The following is a 12821-nucleotide window of genomic DNA, read 5'->3' on the forward strand; positions in this document are numbered from 1 at the left end:
CATTGAAGAGTAATTTTGATTTAGATATTGTTGAATAACAAACTCCTTAGATAATGTTTTCTCATTCTTAACCATATATTGAAGATGAAATCTACTTCAAAAAAACCTCTGCCTGTTCTCTTCCCTTTTTACCAGCTCTCGCTCTATTGCTGATTGCCAACAGGTGTTCCTCTAATTAATTGCCAACTGAAAACCGGTGTGCACACAGGACCTGGGAAAGATAGACAAGCAGCAGTACATCTAGGCAGACACAAACATGACCTAAGGGCTGTAACAGCATGCATGACAGGGAGGCACCCTTTCAATCACCTGACTTTTTTTCTGGTTACGAAATAACTTAAAATTAGGGTGCCTCACATACATGAGAAATATATCTACAGAAAACTTGAAGTGTGTACTTTTAAATGAACCAATTCAATGCATAATGAGTTTTTTTACACTGTTAAAGAGTTGGATTCCCATGCTAAACATTGACAAAGTTTCAAAAATTAAGTTGTACGTTTGAAGGAGTATTTCTACTCCTTCAGGTTTGTCACAAGTTTCGGAAAGTTTTTTTAGAGTATGGCTCTGTGTGACGTTAGATGGAGCGGAATTTCCTTATATGGGTCCTGAGGACACTTCTGCCGGAAGAGGGCGCGCTCCCGTATAGCAGAGCACTGAGAGCACAACAGACTTCACTGATCAGAGCAAGAGCGTCGCCAAATGTCACAAAAGGAGTGTGTTTTTGGTTGCCAGGGCAAGACAACCCTGCACAGATGATCAAAAGAGAAACGGCATTAAGGAACCAGTGGATGGAGTTTATTTTTACAGAGCATCAGCGGAGTTGTGCAAGTGTTTGTTCCCCTGCATTTCGAAGATACTTGTTTTACAAACAAGGCCCAGTTTGACGCCGGATTTGCACATCGTTTATTTCTTAAGGATAATGCAGTCCCAACGAAAAAGGGTCACGATCGTGTGTTGGAACCGCATGCGGCGAGTAAAACTGCTTTCCCCACGGTAAAGTCACAGCTTCCAAACGCTCTCAACGCAAAAGCCTACTGGCGCTCGTGATTCTTTAGCTCCGCCCACACGTCACGCCTCCAGCCGGTCGTGTTTTTCCGGGAAAAATCGATACAGACTATCTTTCTCTTATGAATATAATAAAACTAAAGACTTTTTGGAGTTATGAAGGATGCAGTACTACTCTATAGGTACTCAAGATTAACAGGATATTGAGTGAAATCGAGCATTTCACCCCCCCTTTAAGAAACAACCAATCAGAGCTGCAGTCCTTAACTTTTTTTATGTGTTCAAAATTTAAAAAATGTATATAATAAGTAAGTACACCATGAATCCATTTTCCAAACCGTGTTTTTGCTTGTCCTGAATCACTAGGGTGCACCTATAATAAGTGTTTATATTCAGACTATTTTAGATTGCTTCGGGGGCACCGCGGCGGAGTAACCCTGTACCTTTGTGATTCTTCATAGACAAACAGAGAGAAGTAGTTCCGGCTACGCTCATGGTGACCTAGGGGTAGGACAGACGAGGCAGGAGAAAAGGAGATGGAAGAGACGAGAGAGGGGAGAGAGGAGAAAAAAAATTCCGGTTCCCAGCAAACAGCTGCTCGGCCCTCCACCAGCTGGGGGATCTCCTCCGCGTTGCCTGGCAGTGGCACTGGACGGCCCTCGGCGGAAGGCACGACACTCCCTTGTCGCACGGTGGAGGCCGACGGCTCCTCTGGTTTTGGACATGGCAGGAGTCCCCCGTTCCCTGCTCCTCCCCGTTCAGGTGGACGGCAGCAGGCTCCGGCTCTCTGGCGAATGGCGCAGACTCCTCTGCTTCCTCACGGACAGCAGTCGCTCCTCCACAGTGCGGGCGGCCGGCAGTGAGCTTGTCCGTCCCCGGCAACTTACTCCAGCCCACCCCGCTCGAGTGTCCATGGCAGCACACTTGCCCATGGCGTCCCTCGGCACCAGTTTAACGCATTACAAACTTCATAATCATCGGGAATAAGGAGGCGGAGACCGGCAGATAATCAAAATCACTTTAATAATCAAAATAAACACAAAACAGAAACAAAGTCAAAAACAAAATAAATCCAGGCCTGGTCCTCTCTCATCCTTCAATGTCATCGCTCCTGTTTTATATCTTTCCATCTCCTCCGTGGGACGCGAGACCGGTGGGTCGAGCAGGTGTTGCTCATTTCCAATCACTCCACTGGCCTCGCTCCATTCCCATGGCCCTGGGCCCCGCCCCACTCACCACTTTAAGGTAATAACATTACTGTTTTTTTTTTTATCATCTTGTTTCAGTTATACATTTGAATAGTAAATGAATGATAAAGAACTATATAATAATGTCTTTGTCATTTGAATATTTATTTTAAAATCGATTTAAATCATAAATCAGATATTTTAGGCCATATGCTTTTGCCCAGCACTAATAGCAAGTAAAGAAGGCTCCCTTTAAAATCACTTAAGTTGTCAATTAATAAATCTCTTTTTTACATTGTGTGCATTTTGTTGATTATAATGTGAGAACTTGAGTTTAATTTTGAGGACATTTTAATAATCCATACATTCTTTAGAGTTTCAAACATTTAGCTGGTTTTGCAGGTTTAATTTATTCGTTTCTTGTTTTAGGCTAATTATCCCTAAATAATGGGAATGAAATTATACAGTGCTTCACATTTTACTAAACATGCAACAATTTCTTAATCATTGTACAGACAAATGTATTTTTCCTGTCAAAATAAAGGACAGGTAACGAATAACAAAAATGCATGTTGTTTTATTAAAGGAATTTTAAATATGAATTAAAATAAAGGCATAATATATGAAAATATTGACATTTTGCATATTAATCCATGTAGCCTTACCCCTTAAAATAGGCTATCACATTTAATGCTCAGATGCAAAGTAAACCACAATTTCTTTTGAATAATATAACACATAATTCATATAATATAAATAATACTGCACACCTTTTAAATGTGTCAAATCTAAAATATGGTTTAATACCATGTAGCTTAGAGAAAATATAATCACAGGTTCAGGCACAGGCTTGACATTTATCCTGCTTGAATTCATTCTAAGAAATACACATAACTTCATAAATACCAAACTTTCATCTGTGAATATTAAATATTAAATATTTGAACTACAGTGTTTTTCTTTCATTTTCCGTGACTGAAGCCATCAAATGTAACACATCGGCGAGTCAAAACTGATGTGTATTTGTGAAAATGTGCTTTGATGCGCTTGTTTTTTTAAAAACTTGTGGTTAAAGCTCCACTCAGCGGTCAAAAGCTGCAAATGCACTTTACAGACGCTCCGGCGGCAGTACGTGCGTTGGTAGAGCTGGCGTTTTGGAAGGCCACCTATTGAATGTCCTTGCAGACACAGTAGCCTATTTTGTTATAAAAATTAGAAAATTTTAAAGACGAGATTCTGTTTTTGTTCATTAAAGGGGTCATATGATGTGATTTTAATTTTTTCTTTCTATTTGGAGTGTTAAGTTGCGTAACATTTCCATCACACGCTTGAGGTGTTCAGCCAATCACAACGCACTCGATAGCTGGCCAATAACAGCACTCCTCGCTTTTCAGAATGATGAGGCTTGGAAAAATCAATGTGTTACAGAAGGCGGGAAATTGAGAAGAAATAATTATGTCCAGTATGTCGAAAATAGTGTGGTTTTTTTTTACCTTTAACCGCATAAACACATTACACCAAATAATGTTCTTTTTAGCAGCGTTATATTACCCCTGCTATTATATATGCTATTGTATGTTGGCTGGTGTTCTACAAATAATAAATGCATTCGAAGAGGTGAAATATTCTTTCCAAGCATACTGTCCCTGCGAGTACATGACACAGGGTATAATTTAATTCTGCTAATAATCGCACGTATATTCAGATCATGGAATGCCAATTTTCATTCCACCTATGATAAAACTGTGCGAGTATAATGGCAATGAGGGTGAGGAAGCAAGTGCAAGTTAATGATAGTAGATTCATTAAGAGATGCAAGTGAAAGAAGATGAACAGCAAGGACTACAGGAATGTTGAGAGTTGATAGTTTGTGAAGGAAGGCCACTGGTATGAAGCATTTTACAGTTTTACCAACTGTGACAGCGAGATGTTATCTTTTGTGAAGGAAGGCCACTGGTAGGAAGCAGTTTAGCTGTTTATGATCAATATGCATAACAGTGACTGTAAAATATGTATTTTAGGTATGGAAATTACATTTTCAGGATTTGGGCTGGGTAACTTTGGATATGGGCAATGTGCTACTTTGGGTGATGTTTAAACCACCAATCCCCACCCCTTCCTCCTGCACCAACTGTCCTCTTTTTGAAAAATGTCAGCCTAGATCAGGGGTTTGCAAACTTCAATATCAAAACATCAACATTCACAAAACCTTTGATCCCTAAAATGAAGATAAGACAGTATATAGCTAAAGTTATACATTTAGTTTTGTTACAGGGCAGGGCCGTAGCAATCGACCCCTGCCCTAGTTAAACCACTGACATCTAGCACACCAAACAGGATGTGAGGCTGTATTTTCAGCATGTTTTGTCCTACTTAAATTAACCTTTTAATTTGTATGTGTAATCATGCCTTGATGAGACCAAATCAATTTGGTGACAGTGCTACCTGTGATATATTTAGATGGGCAATGTTTGAAGTGTGAGAAAGACAGACACAGTCCCTATAGAAAGAGTATCAGGTTAACAAATATTTATTTGTACAAGATCAGAGATCTGCTGCTGATGTGATTGGCCTTGTAATTGCTGCTTGCAGTTATATTTTATCATGTCCATGTATAGATAGTAATTGTTATTTACCCCAGATCTGTTGTAAATCAGCTCCAACAGGGACAGATGCCTTCATGTGGCTCTCAGTCTGAGCTGTGTGAGAGAGAAACATAAAAATACTTCAGCAGGTTAAACAATCACACTTGTAAACAGTCACCCACATTACAATTACAGAGAATTAAATGTTACCTTGCGTATGTTTTATTTCCAGCTGATCAGCCAGATCATTCTGCTTCATCTTTCTCAGGATGTCCACCGTGATCTTCACAGCTTCTTCTGGTCCAAAATGCACCACAATCTCATCCACTGTGTCGAATATATCCGCCTTTTCCATTTCAGACTCTGACATACGCTTATGATATGCATTCATTAAGCGCCAATGAAACCCCTTCAGTTCAGCTTCTTAAGTGAGTCCACGAGCAGCTCTTTAACAGAAGCCATCATCCTTCACTGACTCACAGCTGGAGAAAAAATAAAATAAAGATCTGTAGTTTCACTCTTACCATGAATTCTAGTGCTCAAATGTTATTTTTATTATAAAATGAAGCTGTGTGTGGAGGCCTACGAAGCATCAGAAAGTTGTGCTTAAAAAAATCTGCTATAATTACTTTAAAAGATCAAATATTTACTTTGTGAGCTATCATAAATAAACTAATGAGGTACATAATGTCTAAGTGCTGTCTGAGATGTCCAGAATGAACAGACACAAGACTTTTAGATCTATATATGTTAGCATTTCATGAAGTAGTATTTACTTACCATGAATAATGTTGATGTTTCCCATTTTCAGGGTTGGGCAAAGATACATCAAAATGTATTTTAAAGTAAAATACTAAATACCTTGATTTTAAGTGTATCAAAATAATAAAAAATAATAAAAAACATTCAGAATACATTAGCCACACCAAGTATCAAAATAAACTACTGTTTTTTTGTATCTAAAAAATAAAATAAAAATCCTTTTACAAGGGAGCAATGAAATTTCTTCGCAATCTTTCCATCAACTGGCTTATTTGATCTATCCCTTCAGTGCAATTGCAGCAAGCACATCACAAGCACTCCGTGCCACGCTGCATTGAAGCAGTCATTTCTGCAAAGGATTCCTGACCAAGTATTGAGTGCATAACTGAACATAATTATTTGAAGGTTGACTTTTTTTGTATTAAAAACACTTTTCTTTTATTGGTCGGATGAAATATGCTACTTTTTTGAGATATTAATTTTGGGTTTTCATGAGCTGTATGCCAAAATCATCAGTATTAAAATAATAAAAGGCCTCAAATATTTCAGTTGGTGTGCAATGAATCTAAAATAAATGAAAGTTTAATTTTTACTATTACATTATGGGAAATAATGAACTTTTTCACAATATGCAAATTTTTTGAGAAGGACCTGTATTAGAGACGCGAACCGTTTAAAATTATTCAGTTCGATTTGGTTAACTGGTTCAAAAAGATCCGGTTACATCGAATGATTAGTTCGGGAACCGGATATCACAAACTGCCTTGTTTTGAACTCTCTCACAACAGACACGGAAGAGAAGACAATGCTGAATAAAGTCCTAGTTTTTGCTATTTTTGGACCAAAATGTATTTTTGATGCTTCAACAAATTCTAACTGACCCTCTGATGTTTGTCTTACCTTTCTGGACATGGACAGTAGACCGTACACACAGCTTCAATGGAGGGACTGAGAGCTCTCGGACTAAATCTAAAATATCTTAAACTGTTCCGAGATAAACTGAGGTCTTACTGGTTTGGAACGACATGAGAGTTATTAATTAATTTTGATTATTGGGTGAACTCACCTTTTAATAACATAACAGTGACTGTAAAATATGTATTTTAGGTATGTAAATTACATTTTCAGTTTTAATGTTTAGGATATGGGCAATGTGCTACTTTGGGTGATATTTAAACCACCGATCCCCACCCCTTCCTCCTGCACCAACTGTCCTCTTTTTGAAAGACGAAAATATGGTCACCCCAGTTCAGGGGTTTGCAAACTTCAACATCAAAAGAGCCATTTTGGTTCCTTTCCTACCAAATGATTTTCACAAACCTATTTGATCCCTAAATGAAGATAAGTCAGCATATAGCTAAAGTTTTATATTCAGTTTTGTTATATGGCAGGGTCGTAGGAATCATTTTAGAAGTGAGCGGGGCGGAAATGTCAAATCTAATAATAATAATTAATTATTATTTATGAATGTTTTGCAGTAATCTTTTTTATATATTTTTCTAATGAAAATTGTATGGTTATGATTGGTTTATTTATATACTACAAACACACACACACACACACACACACATATATATATATATATATATTTATATATATATATATATATATATATATATATATATATATATGTATATATATATATATATGTATATGTATATATATATATATATATATATATGTATATATATATATATATATATATATATATATATATATAACATTAAGTGATATTACCCTTGTATTTATTTTTACTTTAAATAAATTATACTTCAATTTAACACGTATAAACAATAAACACTCAGGTGACACTTTACAATTTACAATAAGAATTAATTTGTTATCATTAGTTACCTACCCAACATGAACTAACATGACAAATACTTAACATTAACCGTAGTTAACGTCAACATTTACTAATACATTATTAAGATTAAATTTGTGCATGTTGACATTATTCAATGGATCAGAGCTAACATGAACTAACAATGACCAGTTGTTGAGACACCAAAACTTAAGTGTTCTGAACAAAACATTAGTAAATGGCAAAGTTTTAAAATTAAAAACATTTTGTATTTTAATTTATTTAACTATTACCATGGATCATTTTTGAGTGAAACAACGAGTACTTTTTCTTGGTTGTTGCCAATTTTTGAATCGCTCAGGATTTATCGTTGCAGTGGTGTAACGTCTTTCCAAATCTAAATCCAGTTGTTTGGGAGATTTCATTTCTGCACCTTTAAAGTATCTCTTAGTAAAGGTCTAACGTAATGCATCAATGTTAACTACATTAAATGCATGTTGTAGCAATGTACCTGTTGTTTGACAGACCATTTGCAGCGACACCACATTAAGTGTCCGGCTCGGCATTATTAATATTTAGTGTGTAGCATGCAATAAAGAAATTAATTTAGAAATTAAAATTTTTAAAAATAAATTAATTTAGTCCCCTTCATAATGTCCATACCTGAGGAACTTCTTGGGTTTGATTACCAGCATTCTTCAAAGTATCTTCTTTTGAGTTCAGAAGAAAAACAAAAGTCAAACGTTTGGGAAAATGTAAATGACAGAATTCTGATTAATGATGTAAAAAAAAAAAACAATCGTAAAAAAAACAGTAAAAAGTCTGGCAGCAAAGTTGCCAAACACTTACTGTCAAATTACAGTAAAAAACCTTAAGTTATTTTATGGAATAATTCTGTTTTTTAAATACAGATATTTACTGTAAACATTTTCTTTATTTTTATAGTTCCACTGCTGAAGAATGAAAAGAAAATCTCATTAAAAAATGTCTGTAGAATGTCAAATGAATAAATCTGCATATAAACTATAAATTATTGCAGAAATACCTTAAAATTATACAATTAATTAAATTCTTCTATTTTTACACAGTATTCTTTGGTAAATTCATAACATTATCAATTACATCCACAAGAATTCCCTGTCAAAGTACAGATGTTTTGATTTAAAACACAAAAAAAATTATATGACATTACTTAAAATACCGTATTTTAAAAGCTTTAGGTTTTTATTTTATGGGATTATCAAATCTATTAATATTAAATTCCTGTTCAATTTAGTTTTTGAACTGTAGAAAAACTAAGATTACATTATAATAGTTTGCAAAGACATATTTTTTTATAGTCATTACTTATAGTCAAACAATATTTGACAGTAATTGTAAGCATTTATCCAATATATCTACATACTTTTCCCATTAATGTATGGGGTTTACTTCGAATGAACATAATTTTATCAGTTTAAATATGTGCTGAACTTTAGAAACTGACATTTGCACCCAGCAAAAGAACAAGGTTACTGATTATTTGCTTCATGTCTGTGTAGTAATTGATGATCAACATAACCTTTGACAATTTTCAAAAAGAGGCCACATGATCGACATATGAACGCACCGGCCATATTGCAGAATGGTAGTTTTCAATGTGATGCATCTAAACTGCATTAGAGGTACATTACATTACTTTGTATGGAGATCCAATATTTAGTCTCATCTAGAGAGCTATGTGTCTTGTCACACCCCTAATTTGAATATAAAAAAGGCTATATTTTGCAAGTGTATTTCAACAAACCTGTTCTAAATCTGCAGGTAAATGTTGCAACCAGTGAAGATGAATCACAATCCACACAACTATTGAGAAAAAAGAAAAATAAGTTGAGAGCAGGGCAACAACTCATACCGTAAAAAGTTTTAAACCTCACACATGGGCAGACATAATTTTCTAAATTGTCTAATAAAATGTTATTGCATTATTTTTTTGTTGATGTCTGCACTATAACTCTTGTCTCCCTGCTCCCAGTACATAAATGTTCATATTTGCCAGCTAAAATACTTATGTAACTTTAATCCTTTTCACCTAAAGATTGGTGCAAAGAAAACATTGATTAGCTGTATCTGTTTTAGTCCAAAAGTGCATGGTGCACATGCCCAAGTCTGTGATAAACTCATCAGTGAATGTTTATGATTGTACAACATCCCACTATATGATTGTCATGATTTGTTCAGAGGAATGATTTGGCAAAAGTACAATGCAGCCAGTTCACATCATGCATAGGCCCACTCCCCTAACATAGCCTAAATACAGAATGACAATACCAGTCCACAGAGGGCATTTAGAACAGAGACAGCCAGAGAGCCAGACAGCCGGAATGGAGTAAAACACCCTGCACTACCCTGACATGTTAAAAGTCTTTGACTTCACAGTCATTAATGGCCATCTTGCGATCTTCATTCCACTTTCACGGAGTCCATGGGCCCATGAGCACCAAAGTCTATTACAGATGCTGGCCTGGGGCTCTTTTTCCAGTACCTACTTTGCTGGTGTCTGTAGTGTCTTATCAACTCTGGCTTCTGATGTCAGTTACATGGCATGCATACAGGGATTAAATTAGCACCTTACACCTATCAAATACAGGGTAAATTTAAAACATCCAAGTCCCCTGCCACTAATGCAGAAATATAGAATTAAGAAATATTATTTATTTTAAGCAAAGAAACTTTGCTGGCCACATCAGCTTAAGATTCAACAAGTGCAGATACAAGAGTGATAGATAAAAAATATATACATAAAGTAAAAATAAAAAAACAGCTATGTAGGCTATCTTTCTTGCAGATATGCTGTAAATAAAAAATTGACAAAATTACTGTGTGTAATATAAAAATATTGCCTTGAAAAATGGATGAATACAGCAGGAGGTATTGTTGCACAGTGTAACTAAATATTCAGTTATTGTACAGGAAATTGTCACAGGTCAGGAGGGCCAAGCTGGACTGCGCCCACCCCTAAACCAGGACCACCTCGAGGAGCGTATCAGAGGGAAGAGTCGGAGACAGAGAATAAATTTAACAAGTTTTATTTTGAAGTAAAAGCAAATTGGGAATCCTAACCTAAAATCTTCTTTGTTACCCTCAGGGCTTGAAGGTAAACAATGCAGCAACCGGGGACTCTCCCGCCCTCTTCCTCTGTGCGGGCCCCGCAATAGATGGACAGATGGGTGGTCAAGTAGGTATTTCACAGGTGGGAATACAATCGGCAAGCCCGCAGTCTGGTAAGTCTCCTCTGGTAATTAAATACTTCCAAACTCCCTTCCCTTCTTCACAGATGCAGAATTTGGGACGGATGGATATCGGTCAGGTCCGTACACGGCAGATACACAGCCTTGAGGTGGGGATGTGTTTGGCAAGTGAGGGGTCCGGTAAGTCTCCTCCGGTAAGTATGTAATTCCAGCCTTCCTTCCTTCTTCCACAGGTACGGAATTTGAGGTGAATGATATCAGTCAAGTACGTATACGGCAGGTGCACGGTCTTACAGTAAGGTGGCTTCTCCTGACACCGTCAGAGTGGATATTCCAGACAAAGCGTGCCCATCTCACGTTCGTGACAAAGGACAGTCACCTCTCTCAGCACAGGTGGGCCACAAGGATGCAACAAACTCTAAGTCAACAGGCTGTGCAGGGTTTCTACTGAAACAGACAGAATGAATGCTTCAGACAAAGTATACAGTTCACATGCATTGGAAGGAACGAACACTTCTCACAATACGGATGAATAGCAGGGATACAGCAGACTCGAAGTCAACAGGCTGAATGGGGCTTCCTCATACAGATGAATAGCAGGGATACAGCAGACTCGAAGTCAACAGGCTGAATGGGGCTTCTTCTGAGACAGACAGAATGGATGTTTCAGGCAAGTATACAGTTCACATGCATTGGAAGGAACGAACACTTCTCACAATACAGACGAATAGCAGGGATACAGCAGACTCGAAGTCAACAGGTTGCACAGAGCTTTTCTGAGGCAGATAGTAAATATTTCAACAGGGCATCTCTTCTCCTATTAGCACAACAGAGGGGTTAATTCACATCCCAGATGATAAATCCTCAACATCCAGACAGTTGGAACAAATCAGTGTCGCAGGACTCTTACTATTGACAGTCAGCCCTCATGACACATAGAGAGTGCATGGCAAAAAGGAATGTAGCTTACACACACACACGACAATTCCACTTCAAACATATATTGTGGGGGAAAACATCAATTTTAGCCACTGCAAACTCACTTCACGACGTGCAATTTAAAGCCAGCACTCACATTCGGGTTTCTGTCCGAGGGGAAGGGGGAGGGCGCAATCCTCACTGCCACTGAGGATGTTCTGAGATGTTTTTTTCTTCACAGTCACAGGCAGAGTTCACATCACCATTTATAGAAGAGGGAGAGGTAAGAGATCGGTAATGAATCAATACAATCCACTCAGTGATATTTATGGTCGTGATCCAAACACTCCAAACCACATCCAATTCAGTGTCAAACGTGTGCAATTACAAGACTCAGTTCTCAGTTACTCAGCTCCTCTCCAATGCAAACAGGGTAATTCACTCTCCTGCTGTTGTTCTCGAATCCCTCATCAAGCAACACTGTCCTCTTCATTCACCCGTCCTCCAGCCACTATTACCACCCAATAAAACGACTTTTCACAAGGGAGAAAAACCACACGCACCACCTCTCTCTCTTGCTTTTTATCCTCTCCACTGTTGATGAGGCCTCACGCAAACTCTGAGTAAATCCCCCACACCTGTTGCCAATCCATCATTTGGGGTTGTCACAGCAACAAACGCACACACAGGCCTGGGAACAGGGTTACACTCAAAGCGTTCCCCCGGGAACACTGCTTCAGCGGGAATAAGTTCCACATGCCATTTGTCACACTGTGACAAAATAATTGTACAGCTTAAGTTTAATATAAAATTCTTAAATCAAGAATAGTCAGTGATTGTTTATATCACATATCCAGTGTTTCTACTGTCAGGCACTGACTCAGTGTTAACAATTCTGAAGTGTTTTGTAACAATTTCTTAAGTGGCAGAGAAAAAATTGAGCCCCATCCTATCACTTGTTATTCCCTCATATACAGTATTGTTCAAAATAATAGCAGTACAATGTGACTAACCAGAATAATCAAGGTTTTTCGTATATTTTTTATTGCTACGTGGCAAACAAGTTACCAGTAGGTTCAGTAGATTGTCAGAAAACAAATGAGACCCAGCATTCATGATATGCACGCTCTTAAGGCTGTGCAATTGGGCAATTAGTTGAATTAGTTGAAAGGGGTGTGTTCAAGAAAATAGCAGTGTGGCATTCAATCACTGAGGTCATCCATTTTGTGAAGAAACAGGTGTGAATCAGGTGGCCCCTATTTAAGGATGAAGCCAACACTTGTTGAACATGCATTTGAAAGCTGAGGAAAATGGGTCGTTCAAGACA

The sequence above is a fragment of the Carassius auratus genome, unplaced genomic scaffold (genome assembly GCF_003368295.1).
Source record: "Carassius auratus strain Wakin unplaced genomic scaffold, ASM336829v1 scaf_tig00214833, whole genome shotgun sequence".
Classification (NCBI taxonomy): Eukaryota; Metazoa; Chordata; class Actinopteri; order Cypriniformes; family Cyprinidae; genus Carassius; species Carassius auratus.